Source organism: Phyllobates terribilis, unplaced genomic scaffold (assembly GCF_046119375.1).
Source record: "Phyllobates terribilis strain yellow unplaced genomic scaffold, ASM4611937v1 Scaffold_4__5_contigs__length_816908805, whole genome shotgun sequence".
NCBI lineage: Eukaryota > Metazoa > Chordata > Amphibia > Anura > Dendrobatidae > Phyllobates > Phyllobates terribilis.
The window spans coordinates 673,286,108-673,303,576 of record NW_027362764.1 but is presented as its reverse complement, the minus strand read 5'-3'; the positions used below and the strand labels follow the sequence as shown (position 1 = coordinate 673,303,576).

General features: G+C 42.2%; 1 non-coding gene and 4 pseudogenes across 1 annotated transcript; all 5 read right to left on the bottom strand.

Moving 5' to 3' along the window:
- Positions 1 to 2,073: 2,073 nt before the first annotated feature.
- LOC141268063 (5S ribosomal RNA) lies at positions 2,074 to 2,193 on the bottom strand (annotated as a pseudogene).
- A 621-nt stretch (positions 2,194 to 2,814) lies between these two features.
- On the bottom strand, positions 2,815 to 2,933 carry LOC141266667 (5S ribosomal RNA). The gene has a single exon (XR_012320696.1). It is a non-coding gene; the product is annotated as a 5S ribosomal RNA (ribosomal RNA).
- Positions 2,934 to 6,258: 3,325 nt separating this feature from the next.
- LOC141269229 (5S ribosomal RNA) lies at positions 6,259 to 6,378 on the bottom strand (annotated as a pseudogene).
- A 9,294-nt stretch (positions 6,379 to 15,672) lies between these two features.
- LOC141269480 (5S ribosomal RNA) lies at positions 15,673 to 15,792 on the bottom strand (annotated as a pseudogene).
- A 621-nt stretch (positions 15,793 to 16,413) lies between these two features.
- Positions 16,414 to 16,532, bottom strand: LOC141270131 (5S ribosomal RNA; annotated as a pseudogene).
- Between the last annotated feature and the right edge of the window lie 937 nt (positions 16,533 to 17,469).

Below are 17,469 nucleotides of genomic sequence, written 5' to 3'. Positions count from 1 at the left end.
CAGTGCGGACACACGGAAGATTCCAAAGACGATCCAACGTAAGTCCAGGTGACACTGCACAGATATTAAAGCTACATTTCATCCATGGACTTTGTTTTCTTATCAACTGACACACATGATGTTTCTAATAAAGAGTACAGTTTATGGACTGAGCAATAATGAACACAATTATGGACTGTACAATATCTACATGCTGTAATTTATTTCAAAGGAGTTTTCATCTAAAGACTGTGTTATAAAAGAACCAAGAAGAAGACGAGACGACGACCCGATGACATCAGATGATGACGATTGAACCCGCGATTGCTTCAATTTAGATATAGGGAAGTATAATTATACATATTAAATGAATATTAGTCACGGCTTACCATAACATGAATTCACATCATTATATAACAACAATCCGATATTGATACTATTATTACTATTATTATTATTATGGAAATTTAATGATATTTCCAAGGAAGAAGGAAAGAAAAAATGATTGATGAATGTATCTTCTTTTGAGATTTTTCAGTTAAAGTCCTTTTATTCTCAAAAAAGGGGGAAATGTTAAATGGTTAATTATGGAAATTCATTTGGAATGTTAATCGATAATCATTTTTCTGAGTTCTATGCCTCAGCCATCGTGTCTAGTTGACATGCGCTATTTGTGTGTGTATTTTTGGTTCACTACCATATGTAGAACAGGTGTCCATACGATTGGCTATAAAAGCCCATGGTACAGAAAGGGGGGGCTCTCTTGCTCTGCCCACCCCACAAGACACAGAGTCTTCATGCTGGGAAGCAGATGACATGTAGGCCTGGACACATGCTGGACAAAGACATGATTTACCAGCCAGGATCCAAGGAAAGATGGGTGAATCTCAACAATTAAGCTAATTATAGACAAATGGACAATTACTTTCTAACTAATTATTGTATGTACCTGCTGCAATCTGATTCTTTTAAATGGACAATCCAAGAATAAATAGATACATTTTTTTATAAGAATATCATGATATTGATACTTTGAGAAGTCCTCAGTAGAAAAAAAATAATACAGGAAGAGTATTATTTTACAGTCTCCCATCCAAGTACTAACCAGGCCTGACCATGCTTAGCTTCAGAGATTAGATGAGATTGGGGTGTTCAGGGTGGTGTGGCTGTAGGCAGAGACAAGGCTCTCACTTGCTGCTTTTATACTTTGACATGTGGCTGCCGGCTGCCCTTTCCAGTGCTCAGCAAGACCAGGTCCTTTTGTGCTTTCCCTTCTCTTCAATTATTTTGCTGGCTTCCTTAAAAGGGCTTGTAGACACAACGCCCCACTCAGAGCCGCTGAGCTCACTGATCGGCTGCAGCGCTGTCGACGGAACGTCAGCTTCACGGCCAATGCCACAGGCCGGGAGCAGAGGCGAGACTCACCGGTAGACCCGGGTAGGGTGAGTAGAGCGCGGTTAGTTGCTTTCTAATAGGCTGCAGCCGGGGATTAACTTTTAATGAAAGGGAACAATCCCTTTGACTGTCTGCAGCGCGCCACACCTAGGAAGCGCACTCTCACACACAAGCCAGCATGCACATGTGCTCGCAGGTGACAACACCCCCTATCTGCCCCTACAACCTCTCCGTCACCATGCGTCAGACTCTCCTGCCTGTTTTATGATTTCAGGGCCCTAGCAGGAATCACTCCCCCTCCCAAATTCCTTCCGCACCTTCCTTGCACTGAGGTTAGCTCTTTGTCAGCCGTCTGGCTTGGTTACACAAGCTTCTTTGCAGAGAAACATGTTACTTCTGCTGGCCCTCGCTAGGTGGTCGGCATCCAAACCCTTCCCTGGGCACCTGCTGAAAGCCTGGCCCCTTCACGACCACGGGTGCTTTTAACGCCATCATTTCCACACAGCGAGCTGCGGAGTCAATAAGCACTCCTAGCCGTGGCAAGGAGCTCGGTGTCAGACCTGCGTGGTAGCGTACTTAGCTGCCAACTGGCTCAAAGGCCTTGGGGCTTCCATCATCTAAGTTACTTAAGATCGGTGTCCGGCAAGTCGCCGTTCCATGCTAGCCGAGCTGGGCAGTAGGGCAAAACGTCATCAAAATGGTCTACAGCACCCAGTGTTCCCAGGAGGTCTCCCATCCAAGTACTGCCCAAGCCCAGCCCTGCTTTGCTTCCGAGATCAGACGAGATCAGGCATATCCAAGAAGGTATGGCCAGTAGACGCTGCTTGATCCATCGCCCGGCCAGCCTTTCTCAGGATCGCTTGGTGGCGAGCAATTTGGCCGTGACGGGGCGGGCTCCGAAGGGTCCATGCAAAGGCTGTGCCGTCCCTACAGGTATGGTTTGTTTAGCAGTGATTCACCCGCCGCATCAGGTGTCTTCAAAAATGTATTGGCGCAGGGTCTCCTGCAGGCTAAACCCTTCATCGCGGCAATGTGACAGAAAGAGCAAGCTGGACCCGTAACTTGGGGGCGGAGCGAGACGTCCAGGGGTGAATGAAGAAAGAGGGTGAGATGGTTGCCAGTGACTTTGAGCTGCTCTTCAGGGGGGAGGGTCGTGTTGCCTGCAAAGGTCTTCTGCTTGGGGTTACCGGTGGTTGCCTCCAGCCACGCGGGAGACGCTGGTCCTGGTGAAAAGGAGCCTAGTATTAAAAGTAAAGAAGCAACAATGCTGGAGGCCTACGGTGATCAGAAGGATGCTGGTATTTTGCAGAGATGAAATAGCGCAAGAGAGAAAGCAAATGAAAAAAAGAAAAGAGAATGAATGTGTGCACTTGTGAAAGGAAATGGAAAAAAGGCATAGAAGAGAGTACTCCCTGCTGGTGGAAGGAAAGAAAAAGCAAAAGCCTACAGCACCTGGTATTCCCAGGCAGTCTCCCATCCAAGTACTAACCAAGCCCAACCCTGCTTAGCTTCCAAGATCAGATGAGATCAGGCGTGTTCAGGGTGGTGTGGCTGTAGGAAGAGAGAAGCCTCTCACTTGCTGCTTTTCTACTTTGAAGTCTGGCTGCCGGATGCCCTTTCCAGTGTTCAGCAAGACCAGGTCCTTTTGTGCTTTCCCTTCTCTTCAATTTTTTTGCTGGCTTCCTTGAAAGGTCTTGTAGACACAACGCCCCACTCAGAGCCGCTGAGCTCACTGATCGGCTGCAACGCTGTCGACGGAACGTCAGCTTCACGGCCAATGCCACAGGCCGGAAGCAGAGGCGAGACTCACCGGTAGACCCGGGTAGGGTGAGTAGAGCGCGGTTACTTGCTTTCTAATCGCCTGCAGCCGGGAATTAACTTTTAATGAAAGGGAACAATCCCTTTGACTGTCTGCAGCGCGCCACACCTAGGAAGCGCACTCTCACACACAAGCCAGCATGCACACGTGTTCGCACGTGACAACACCCCCTATCTGCCCCTACAACCTCTCCGTCACCATGCGTCAGACTCTCTTGCCTGTTTTATGATTTCAGGGCCCTAGCAGGAATCACCCCCCCCCTCCCCAATTCCTTCCTTGCCTTCATAGAATCATAGAATCATAGAATCATAGAATCATAGAATGGTAGAGTTGTAAGGGACCTCCTGGGTCATCTGGTCCAACCCCCTGCTCAAAGCAGGATTCACTAGATCATCTCAGACAGATGTCTGTCCAGCCTCTGTTTGAAGACGTCCATTGAAGGGGAACTCACCACCTCTCGTGGCAGCCTGTTCCACTCATTAATCACCCTAACTGTCAAAATTTTTTTCTAATATCTAATCTGTGTCTCCTCCCATTTAGTTTCATCCCATTGCTTCTAGTCTTTCCTTGTGCAAATGAGAATAAAGATGATCCTTCTACAATGTGACAGCCCTTGACATATTTGTAGACAGCTATTAAGTCTCCTCTCAGTCTTCTTTTTTGCAAGCTAAACATTCCCAAATCCTGCAACCGTTCCTCATAGGACATGGTTTGCAGACCAGTCACCATTCTGGTCGCTCTTCTCTGAACTTGCTCCAGTTTGTCTATGTCTTTTTTAAAATGTGGTGCCCAAAACTGTACACAGTATTCCAGATGAGGTCTGACCAAAGAGGAGTAAAGACCGATAATGACTTCACGTGATCTAGACTGTATGCTTCTGTTAATACATCCCAGAATTGTATTTGCCTTTTTTGCTGCTGCATCACACTGTTGACTCATGTTCAGTCTATGATCTATTAGTATACCTAAGTCTTTTTCACATGTACTGTTGCTTAGCTCTATTCCTCCCATTCTGTATATGCTTTTTTCATTTTTATTGCCCAGATGTAGTACTTTGCATTTTTCCCTGTTAAAAACCATTCTGTTGGTTGCTGCCCACAGCTCCAGTTTATTTAGGTCTTTTTTAATCCTCTCTCTCTCTTCTCTAGTATTAGCTATCCCTCCTAGCTTTGTGTCATCAGCAAATTTAATCAGTTTACCCTTAATTCCTTCATCTAAATCATTGATAAAGATGTTGAACAATACAGGTCCCAGGACGGAGCCCTGTGGTACCCCACTTGAGACATTCATCCAGCTGGATGTGAAGCCATTTACAACCACCCTTTAAGTCCGATCACTAAGCCAGTTATGAATCCACCTAACAGTTGCCTGGTCCATTGCATACTTGGTCATTTTTTCAATAAGGATGGTGTGAGATACTTTGTCAAATGCTTTGCTGAAGTCAAGATATACTATATCTACAGCATTTCCCTTTATCCACCCAGTCAGTGATTCTGTCATAGAAGGAAATTAAGTTAGTCTGACATGACTTGTTAGTTACAAACCCATGCTGACTCTGGTTAATCACTTCATTCTTATCCATGTACTTACATACATGTTGTTTAATAATTTGTTCAAAGATCTTTCCTGGTATAGAAGTCAGACTCACCGGCCTATAGTTCCCTGGGTCCACCTTCTTCCCCTTTTTGAAGATAGGAACAACATTTGCTCTTCTCTAGTCTTCTGGGACTTCTCCTGTTCTCCAAGAATTTTCAAAGATTATGGAGAGTGGTTCTAAAATTTCTTCTACGATCTCCTTCAGTACTCTGGGGTGTAATTCATCTGGACCTGTAGACTTGAACTCATTTATGTTAGCTAAATATTCCCTCACAATCTTTCTGTTTACAGATAACTTGGATTCCTCTATTCCTTTAAAAGGACAGTGAAGATCAGTTGATGTTACATTTTCTTTCTGAGAGAAAACAGATGCAAAATAGGAATTAAAAAGTTCGGCCTTCTCAGCATCCTCTCTTACCATTTCTCCATTTTCATCCTGTAAAAATCCTATAGCATCTTTGACTTTTCTTTTACTTTTGACATACCCCCAAAATCCTTTTTTATTGCTTTTGACATCTCTTGCAAGCCTTAATTCATTGTCAGCTTTAGCTAACCTGATACGTGCCCTACAGGATCTGCAGACTGCATTATAATCTTCTTTAGATATGCCTCCCTCTTTCCATTTAATAAACATTTCTTTCTTTCTTTTTAGCATGTGTTTAAGTTCTGTGTTCATCCATCCTGGTTTCCTTAAATGCTTCCCATTCTTCCTACTTTTCGGGATTGTTAACGATTGTGCTTTGAGAATCTCATTTTTAAAAATTTCCCATCCTTCCTGGACATTTTTGTCCTTAAGGACATCCAGCCATTGGATCCTTCCTATTCTCTTTCTGAGTCTCTTAAAATCTGCCTTTCTAAAATCTAACCTTGAAGTTTGAGTCTTCACATGTCTTCCTCCTCTAGTTATCCAAAATTCTATAATAGCATGATCGCTGCCTCCTAGGGTCCCAGCCACCTTTACCTCCTCAACCATTTCCTCCCTGTTTATAAGGATTAGATCCAAAGTAGCAGATCCCCTTGTTTTCTCCCCTACTTTTGGAAGATAAAGTTGTCAGCAAGAGAGGATAAGGATAACCTTCCTTGCACTGAGGTCAGCTCTTTGTCAGCCGTCTGGCTTGGTTACACAAGCTTCTTTGCAGAGAAACATGTTACTTCTGCTGGCCCTCGCTAGATGGCCGGCATCCAAAACCTTCCCTGGGCACCTGCTGAAAGCTTGGCCCCTTCACGGCCCCGGGTGCTTTTAACGCCATCATTTCCACACGGTGAGCTGCGGAGTCAATAAGCACTCCTAGCCGTGGCAAGGAGCTCGGTGTCAGGCCTGCGTGAAGGGCGGCGGGGTAGCGTACTTAGCTGCCAACTGTCTCAGAGGCCTTGGGGCTTCCATCATCTAAGTTACTTAAGGTCGGTGTCCGGCAAGGCGCCGTTCCATGCTAGCCGAGCTGGGCAGTAGGGCAAAATGTCATCAAAATGGTCAACAGCACCTGGTGTTCCCAGGAGGTCTCCCATACAAGTACTGTCCGAGCCCAGCCCTGCTTTGCTTCCGAGATCAGAAAAGATCAGGCATATCCAAGGTGGTATGGCCAGTAGACGCTGCTCGATCCATCGCCCGGCCAGCCTTTCTCAGGATCGCTTGGTGGCGAGCAATCTGGCCGTGACGGGGCGGGCTCCGAAGGGTCCATGCAAAGGCTGTGCCGTCCCTACAGGTGTGGTTTGTTTAGCAGTGATTCACCCGCCGCATCAGGTGTCTTCAAAAATGTCTCGGCGCAGGGTCTCCTGCAGGGTAAACCCTTCATCGCGGTAATGTGACAGAAAGAGCAAGCTGGATCCGTAACCTGGGGGCGGAGCGAGACGTCCAGGGGTGAATGAAGGAAGAGGGTGAGATGGTTGCCAGTGACTTTGAGCTGCTCTTCAGGGGGGAGGGTCGTGTTGCCTGCAAAGGTCTTCTGCTTGGGGTTACCGGTGGTTGCCTCCAGCCACGCGGGAGATGCCGGTCCTGGTGAAAACTAGCCTAGTATTAAAAGTAAAGAAGCAACAATGCTGGAGGCCCACGGTGATCAGAAGGATGCTGGTATTTTGCAGAGATGAAATAGCGCAAGAGAGAAAGCAAATGAAAAAAAGAAAAGAGAATGAATGTGTGCACTTGTGAAAGGGAATGGAAAAAAGGCATAGAAGAGAGTGCCCCCTGCTGGTGGAAGGAAGGAAAAAGCAAAAGCCTACAGCACCTGGCATTCCCAGGCGGTCTCTGTTAAATAGTTAATTATGGAAATTCATTTGGAATGTTAATCGATAATCATTTTTCTGAGTTCTATGCCTCAGCCATCGTGTCTAGTTGACATGCGCTATTTGTGTGTGTATTTTTGGTTCACTACCATATGTAGAACAGGTGTCCATACGACTGGCTATAAAAGCCCATGGTACAGAAAGGGGGGGCTCTCTTGCTCTGCCCACCCCACAAGACACAGAATCTTCATGCTGAGAAGCAGATGACATGTAGGCCTGGACACATGCTGGACAAAGACATGATTTACCAGCCAGGATCCAAGGAAAGATGGGTGAATCTCAACAATTAAGCTAATTATGGACAAATGGACAATTACTTTATAACTAATTATTGTATGTACCTGCTGCAATCTGATTCTTTTTAATGGACAATCCAAGAATAAATAGATACATTTTTTTATAAGAATATCGTGATATTGATACTTTGAGAAGTCCTCAGCAGAAAAAAATAATACAGGAAGAGTATTATTTTACAATGGTGAGCCAGCCAGTCCTGTTTTTTTGTTTTTTAAATTAAGTAAGTGAATTTCTTCCGTGAACAAGGGGGAAGTCCTGACGAGCTGAACAGCTGTTGTTCACGTGTCAGTAAATTCACTAGTTTGTCACGAGAAGCAGAAAGGACCTACAGACTGAGGAAAGACAGGAAGCAGAGGTACTAACAAGGAACAGAATCACACAGGAAAAGAATCAGACGAACTGAAGACAGGACGTGCTGATAAAGAGAAGCCAAGGAATCTTAAGGTAAGCAAAATATGGATATAATTTCTTCTTTTGCTAAACAAAGTAATATTAATTTCAAAGTTAATGTAGGAGATGACATAGAAGTTTTGTGGCTCAGTTTATACAAAGAATGTGAATTGCAGAATTTACAGTTAACTTCTAAATTGGTAAATAGATACAAACAGAAATTGAGAAATATTCTACTTTTGGTAGATTTTTTTCATAGTCTTGTGTTAGAGATTTCTAAGCAGGAAAATAGTGCAGAAGTGTCAGACGGTGATACTGATTCTGACTGTAATGTGGAAAATGAACAAGAAGTAAGACACGTGTCTGTAACTGAAGGTGACCTTGGGTCTGACCAAGAGACGGACATACAGAAACCTGACATGGGAGGAGACATGACTGACATACGGAAACCGATATACTAGGTGATGTGGGAGGAGACTTGAGTGACGTAGGAGGAACGGACGTACAAGAGCCACTAAAAATATCAGAGAATTCTGGAATTACCCAGGCTCAACTCCAAATTAAAATGAGGAAAAATTTGCTGAAATTACACAAAATCATGCCAAAATATGATGTCAAAATCCATGCCTGTAGAAATTCAGAGGCATTTGAGAGCTTCTCTGATAAGTTTGATTTATCCAATGAGGAGAGGAATCAATTATTTAAAATATGGATTCCTGTGACATTGTCCAGACGTTTACATTTAATGCCCTGTGAAAATGACTCTCCTAATGGATGGGAAAATGATTCGGACAGATTAAGATATTTGATTTATTGTGTCACAAAGGATTTTCCCAACATAGAAGATCTGCAGAAACTAAGGATTGGTAGGAAGGAATGTACATATACATTCATGTCCATATTTGAACGGTTGTACAAAGCTCTCATCAAAAATGGAAAAGTACAACATATGATAACAACTTTTGTACAAAAATTCAAATTCCTAAATTCAGTTTCCCAAGTTATGGCATCACAAAAAAATTCATTATTTGAATGTGCGCAGATGCTGGATTTTGTTAGAAAACATGAGAATCATGAAAAGAAAATAAATCAAGCTAAATTTATAAAACCAGGAAAGGTAAAATCTTACCAAAAGCCAATATCAAACTCTCCTAGACTGAGTCATCCCCATAGTGAACTCTATCAAATACGCAGAAGATTTCATATATGTTATAAGCCATATCAGCCAGTGCAAAGATCCATCTCTCCACAGAATGAGTTAATTTTCAGTCAGAACTGTGATTCTCTAAAAAGGAAAATGGCTGAAACTGATGGACAGAGACAGGTGAGACGACCAATTCACAGTGACGTCATGGAATGTGGACAGAAGAACAGGCAGTTCTCTGAGGTCTTGAAGGATAGAAAAATGTCTTTCCTAAATAGGGCGTTCCTGGAGATATTTGAGAGAGACAGAAGATTTGGTTTAGGGAGTGGCTAAGGAAAAACTGTAATTACAATGTTGTATCAAAATGTAATACAATGTCTCAATATTTATTTATAATCTTATACAGTAAAATTGTAGTTACATAGTTTCTAATAGTTCATATATATATATATATATATATATATATATATACAGTACAGACCAAAAGTTTGGACACACCTTCTTATTTAAAGATTTTTTTGTATTTTCATGACTATGAAAATTGTACATTCACACTGAAGGCATCAAAACTATGAATTAACACATGTGGAATTATATACTTAACAAAAAAGTGTGAAACAACTGAAAATATGTCTTCTATTCTAGGTTCTTCAAAGTAGACACCTTTTGCTTTGATGACTGCTTTGCACACTCTTGGCATTCTCTTGATGAGCTTCAAGAGGTAGTCACCGGAAATGGTTTTCACTTCACATGTGTGCCCTGTCAGGTTTAATAAGTGGGATTTCTTGCCTTATAAATGGGGTTGGGACCATCAGCTATGTTGTGCAGAAGTCTGGTGGATACACAGCTGATAGTCCTACTGAATAGACTGTTAGCTGCTTTTTTCTTGCCATAATACAAATTCTAAGTAAAGAAAAACGAGTAGCCATCATTATTTTAAGAAATGAAGGTCAGTCAGTTCGAAAAATTGGGAAAACTTTGAAAGTGTCCCCTAGTGCAGTTGCAAAAACCATCAAGCGCTACAAAGAAACTGGCTCACATGAGGACCGCCCCAGGAAAGGAAGACCAAGAGTCACCTCTGCTTCTGAGGATAAGTTTATCCGAGTCACCAGCCTCAGAAATCGCAGGTTAACAGCAGCTCAGATTAGAGACCAGGTCAATGCCACACAGAGTTCTAGCAGCAGACACATCTCTTCAACAACTGTTAAGAGGAGACTTTGTGCGGCAGGTCTTCATGGTAAAATAGCTGCTAGGAAACCACTACTAAGGATAGGCAACAAGCAGAAGAGACTTGTTTGGGCTAAAGAACACAAGGAATGGACATTAGACGAGTGGAAATCTGTGCTTTGGTCTGATGAGTCCAAATTTGAGATCTTTGGTTCCAACCACCGTGTCTTTGTGCGACGCAGAAAAGGTGAACGGATGGACTCTACATGCCTGGTTCCCACCGTGAAGCATGGAGGAGGAGATGTGATGGTGTGGGGGTGCTTTGCTGGTGACACTGTTGGGAATTTATTCAAAATTGAAGGCATACTGAACCAGCATGGCTACCACAGCATCTTGCAGTGGCATGCTATTCCATCCGGTTTGCATTTAGTTGGACCATCATTTATTTTTCAATAGGACAATGACCACAAACACACCTCCAGGCTGTGTAAGGGCTATTTGACCAAGAAGGAGAGTGATGGGGTGCTACGCCAGATGACCTGGCCTCCACAGTCACCAGACCTGAACCCAATCGAAATGGTTTGGGGTGAGCTGGACCGCAGAGTGAAGGCAAAAGGGCCTACAAGTGCTAAGCATCTCTGGGAACTCCTTGAAGATTGTTGGAAGACCATTTCCGGTGACTACCTCTTGAAGCTCATAAAGACAATACCAAGAGTGTGCAAAGCAGTCATCAAAGCAAAAGGTGGCTACTTTGAAGAACCTAGAATATAAGACATATTTTTAGTTGTTTCACACTTTTTTGTTAACTATATAATTCCACATGTGTTAATTCATAGTTTTGATGCCTTCAGTGTGAATGTACAATTTTCATAGTTATGAAAATACAGAAAAATCTTTAAATGAGAAGGTGTGTCCAAACTTTTGGTCTGTACTGTATATATATATGCACTTTTCTAAGTAGAGATTACGTATAATTGTATTTATATATACGTTTATAAAATATATATATATATTAATTAATAAATTAGAACTTCATATATATAAATTTAAGTAGCAATACTTTGAATTACATTAGAACCAACCAATATATGTATAAGATATTTAAATAATTCTGTTTCTGTATGAATTTGATATTTAATTTTATTTTCTTATATTTCCTTAGACTTTTCATTCCAAAGCAGGATTTGATCAAAGAACTCTAAAATGGATTTATTTCTTTATTCACACAGGAAGTGAAAAAATTGCATGATTTTATGTGTATAACATTTTAAAAAATAACAATATATCTAGTTGAACTATAATATATATGTAATACTTATTAATTCTTTTGTGTTGCTAATATTTTCTGTGCATGAAGTGTTCGTGCAAATTAAAGTAGCTTTACAGCATGACGTGTGACAGCTGCGGCCTTTGAACTTTAAGCTAATAGTATAGGATCCCACTCATTCTATTTTCAACTGATGTAACTTAAGACCGGACAGCCAGTGAAAAAAGAATCTAAGACAAGAGTTTTTTCAAGTGTCTGAAATTCCAGTGACTTACTCTCATATTATATAATATGTACTTGGGGAATATCCAAAGAAATATAAAGATATTCAATTGATATGGCAATGCGCATTAATAAATTGGGATACAACAATTTTGGGTTAAATATATATATATATATATATCTAAAACTTCATATGTGGAATGTTTGAGTTGAACAGATCTGTGAATGTCAGAGTGAAGGTGACAGATGAGTAAATCAGCAGCTGCTAAGTGTGATTGATGTGACAGAGGCCTCGTATGTTTGTATGTTTGAAAAAATAAAAATGTTTCTTTATGTGAAGGTAGAAAAATATATTTAATTCTGAGGAAATTATAATACATAATTAGGTATTATCTACATATATATATTTCTATATTTCTTTAATAATTATTATTTCTTGATTTAACTAATAGTGGATAAGGGCAACCACACATCAAAATGGTTTACAAAGCAAATTTATATTTAGAATAATTTTCCACATGATAATATTCTTGAATAACTATAATATTATTTTTAATGGTTACCTAAATAGGTACACACCTCTCTTTAGTCAAATCTATGCTACTCATCGATATGAAATTTATGCACAATATTTCTAGAACAATAATTATTTTTAATTTGGTTCTGATATATACATAAATTTTATAAAATAATATTTTTGGTATTAAGGGGGAAAATGTGTTTTTGATCCTGATTACATAATCACTTTTGATCAATACTTATTTTCCACACATTTTAATAAAGAAGAAATAATAATAATAAGGTACTATGGTATAATTAAGAAGGGTATTACATGCAAAGTTGCATAATTTAATATTTTTTGGTGGTACAAGGTTATGACAAATATGAAATCATCCAGATAATGGAGATATAAGGGTATTTTTTTATGGAGAATATAATTACTCTGCATTTGTCATTAAAATTTAAAGGCCTTATTTTTATTTTTTTTCTTATTTTTACTCTTAATTTTATTTTTTATTTTTAAAATTTTATTCTTACTTTATACTTCTTATTTTTCTATTTTTTCATTTTTTAATTCTCATTTGATTTTATTTGAGTTCAATATCTCAATTGAGAAAACACATTAATATTTAATAAAGTAATGTCTAATACAAGAGTATTGCTTCATTAAATATATATTGCTAAGGAAAAAAATGTTTACATTTTCTGACTAAACACAACAATTCATTCATTCATTTATTCATTCAATCATTCATTCATGCATTCATATATTTATTCATTTTGGTTCAGGAGTATACATTCTTTGATATTATTGGTTTAATAAAGATATAAAAACTTGTTTTTTCAAAATACACTGACAACTATGGGTTGGAAAAGGTAATTACACCTATGACATAAAAATGTTCTATCATATGGAGAACTTGATTGATAATGAATTATTATCTATCATTGTTTATTATTCCAAACATAATTTATTTTAATATTTTGATAATAATTAGATGGATATTACTGATTGCTATGGTACGCTGTGATATTATAGGTTAGGAAAAACTGCCAGATTTGGTATCAGATTAGGGAATGAAGACTTCAATCAAGACATCGCAATTATGAATTCTATCTTAATAAAGACTTTTAATTTTTATAAATCAAAGAGATTCTCAAAAGTTACAAGAAGAAGCAACTGATATCCGGATGTCTCAGAAGGTAACAGGTGTGAATGCTGAGTGTTATAATAGACTGTGTCCATTACATACAATACAATTCACACCACTGATCACCAGGACGGCAGAGGACGATGATCCTATATGTACTGTGTTGTGTTCAAGTTTCATCATGTTCCAGTGGTTTCTTATCACCTGCAACGCTTCAATGAAAGCTGGTGAACAGGTAATACCTGGCATATGTGTCCTGTATATGAAGGACTGAGTACTGGTTATGGTGCTATATAAAGCAGGAAAGTGTCAAGTTAACCCTTGCTTTACTGACCAAAGACGTCACATCTGTTCCAAAAGTGACACGAGACCAGTGCGGACACACGGAAGATTCCAAAGACGACCCAACGTAAGTCCAGGTGACACTGCACAGATATTAAAGTTACATTTCATCCATGGACTTTGTTTCCTTATCAACTGACACACATGATCTTTCTAATAAAGAGTACAGTTTATGGACTGAACAATAATGAACACAATTATGGACTGTACAATATCTACATGCTGTAATTTATTTCAAAGGAGTTTTCATCTAAAGACTGTGTTATAAAAGAACCAAGAAGAAGACGAGACGACGACCCGATGACATCAGATGATGACGATTGAACCCGCGATTGCTTCAATTTAGATATAGGGAAGTATAATTATACATATTAAATGAATATTAGTCACGGCTTACCATAACATGAATTCACATCATTATATAGCTATAATCCGATATTGATACTATTATTACTATTATTATTATTATGGAAATTTAATGATATTGCCAAGGAAGAAGGAAAGAAAAAATGATTGATGAATGTATCTTCTTTTGAGATTTTTCAGTTAAAGTCCTTTTATTCTCAAAAAAGGGGGAAATGTTAAATGGTTAATTATGGAAATTCATTTGGAATGTTAATCGATAATCATTTTTCTGAGTTCTATGCCTCAGCCATCGTGTCTAGTTGACATGCGCTATTTGTGTGTGTATTTTTGGTTCACTACCATATGTAGAACAGGTGTCCATACGACTGGCTATAAAAGCCCATGGTACAAAAAGGGGGGGCTCTCTTGCTCTGCCCACCCCACAAGACACAGAATCTTCATGCTGAGAAGCAGATGACATGTAGGCCTGGACACATGCTGGACAAAGACATGATTTACCAGCCAGGATCCAAGGAAAGGTTGGTGAATCTCAACAATTAAGCAAATTATGGACAAATGGACAATTACTTTATAACTAATTATTGTATGTACCTGCTGCAATCCGATTCTTTTTAATGGACAATCCAAGAATAAATAGACACATTTTTTATAAGAATATCGTGATATTGATACTTTGAGAAGTCCTCAGTAGAAAAAAATAATATAGGAAGAGTATTATTTTACAGTCTCCCATCCAAGTACTAACCAGGTTCAACCCTGCTTAGCTTCTGAGATCAAATGAGATAGGGCGTGTTCAGGGTGGTGTGGCCGTAGGTAGAGACAAGCCTCTCACTTGCTGCTTTTCTACTTTGACGTCTGCCTGCCGGCTGCCCTTTCCAGTGCTCAGCAAGACCAGGTCCTTTTGTGCTTTCCCTTCTCTTCAATTTTTTTGCTGGCTTCCTTAAAAGGTCTTGTAGACACAACGCCCCACTCAGAGCCGCTGAGCTCACTGATCGGCTGCAGCGCTGTCGACGGAACGTCAGATTCGCGGCCAATGCCACAGGCCGGGAGCAGAGGCGAGACTCACCGGTAGACCCGGGTAGGGTGAGTAGAGCGCGGTTAGTTGCTTTCTAATAGCCTGCAGCCGGGGATTAACTTTTAATGAAAGGGAACAATCCCTTTGACTGTCTGCAGCGCGCCACACCTAGGAAGCGCACTCTCACACACAAGCCAGCATGCACACGTGCTCGCACGTGACAACACCACCTATCTGCCCCTACAACCTCTCCGTCACCATGCGTCAAACTCTCCTGCCTGTTTTATGATTTCAGGGCCCTAGCAGGAATCACCCCCCCCTCCCCAATTCCTTCCGCACCTTCCTTGCCTTCCTTGCACTGAGGTTAGCTCTTTGTCAGCCCTCTGGCTTGGTTACACAAGCTTCTTTGCAGAGAAACATGTTACTTCTGCTGGCCCTCGCTAGGCGGCCGGCATCCAAAACCTTCCCTGGGCACCTGCTGAAAGCCTGGCCCCTTCACGGCCCCGGGTGCTTTTAACGCCATCATTTCCACACGGCGAGCTGCGGAGTCAATAAGCACTCCTAGCCGTGGCAAGGAGCTCGGTGTCAGGCCTGCGTGAAGGCGGCGGGGTAGCGTACTTAGCTGCCAACTGGCTCAGAGGCCTTGGGGCTTCCATCATCTAAGTTACTTAAGGTCGGTGTCCGGCAAGGCGCCGTTCCATGCTAGCCGAGCTGGGCAGTAGGGCAAAACGTCATCAAAATGGTCTACAGCACCCGGTGTTCCCAGGAGGTATCCCATCCAAGTTCTGTTCAAGCCCAGCCCTGCTTTGCTTCCGAGATCAGACGAAATCAGGCGCATCCAAGGTGGTATGGCCAGTTGACGCTGCTCGATCCATCGCCCGGCCAGCCTTTCTCAGGATCGCTTGGTGGCGAGCAATCTGGCCGTGACGGGGCGGGCTCCGAAGGGTCCATGCAAAGGCTGTGCCATCCCTACAGGTGTGGTTTGTTTAGCAGTGATTCACCCGCCGCATCAGGTGTCTTCAAAAATGGCTCGGCGCAGGGTCTCCTGCCGGCTAAACCCTTCATCGCGGTAATGTGACAGAAAGAGCAAGCTGGACCCATAACTTGGGGGCAGAGCGAGACGTCCAGGGGTGAATGAAGGAAGAGGGTGAGATGGTTGCCAGTGACTTTGAGCTGCTCTTCAGGGGGGAGGGTCGTGTTGCCTGCCAAGGTCTTCTGCTTGGAGTTACCGGTGGTTGCCTCCAGCCACCCGGGAGACGCTGGTCCTGGTGAAAAGGAGCCTAGTATTAAAAGTAAATAAGCAACAATGCTGGAGGCCCACGGTGATCAGAAGGATGCTGGTATTTTGCAGAGATGAAATAGCGCAAGAGAGAAAGCAAATGAAAAAAAGAAAAGAGAATGAATGTGTGCACTTGTGAAAGGGAATGGAAAAAAGGCATAGAAAAAAGTGCCCCCTGATGGTGGAAGGAAGGAAAAAGCAGAAGCCTACAGCATCTGGTATTCCCAGGCAGTCTCCCATCCAAGTACTAACCAGGCCCAACTCTGCTTAGCTTCTGAAATCAGACAAGATTGGGCATGTTCTGGGTGGTGTGGCCATAGGCAAAGACAAGCCTCTCACTTCCTGCTTTTCTACTTTGAAGTCTGGCTGCCGGCTGCCCTTTCCAGTGCTCAGCAAGACCAGGTCCTTTTGTGCTTTCCCTTCTCTTCAATTTTTTTGCTGGCTTCCTTAAAAGGTCTTGTAGACAGAAGGCCCCACTCAGAGCCGCTGAGCTCACTGATGAGCTGCAGCGCTGTTGACGGAATGTCAGCTTCGCGGCCAATGCCACAGGCCGGAAGCAGAGGCGAGACTCACCGGTAGACCCGGGTAGGGTGAGTAGAGCGCGGTTAGTTTCTTTTTAATAGCCTGCAGCCGGGGATTAACTTTTAATGAAAGGGAACAATCCCTTTGACTGTCTGCAGCGCGCCACACCTAGGAAGCGCACTCTCACACACAAGCCAGCATGCACACGTGCTCGCACGTGACAACACCCCCTATCTGCCCCTACAACCTCTCCATCACCATGCGTCAGACTCTCCTGCCTGTTTTATGATTTCAGGGCCCTAGCAGGAATCACCCCCCCCTCCCCAATTCCTTCCGCACCTTCCTTGCCTTCCTTGCACTGAGGTTAGCTCTTTGTCAGCTGTCTGGCTTGGTTACACAAGCATCTTTGCAGAGAAACATGTTACTTCTGCTGGCCCTCGCTAGGCGGCCGGCATCCAAAACCTTCCCTGGGCACCTGCTGAAACCTGGCCCCTTCACGGCCCCGGGTGCTTTTAACGCCATCATTTCCACACGGCGAGCTGCGGAGTCAATAAGCACTCCTAGCCGTGGCAAGGAGCTCGGTGTCAGGCCTGCGTGAAGGTGGCGGGGTAGCATACTTAGCTGCCAACTGGCTCAGAGGCCTTGGGGCTTCAATCATCTAAGTTACTTAAGGTCGGTGTCCGGCAAGGCGCCGTTCCATGCTAGCCGAGCTGGGCAGTAGGGCAAAACGTCATCAA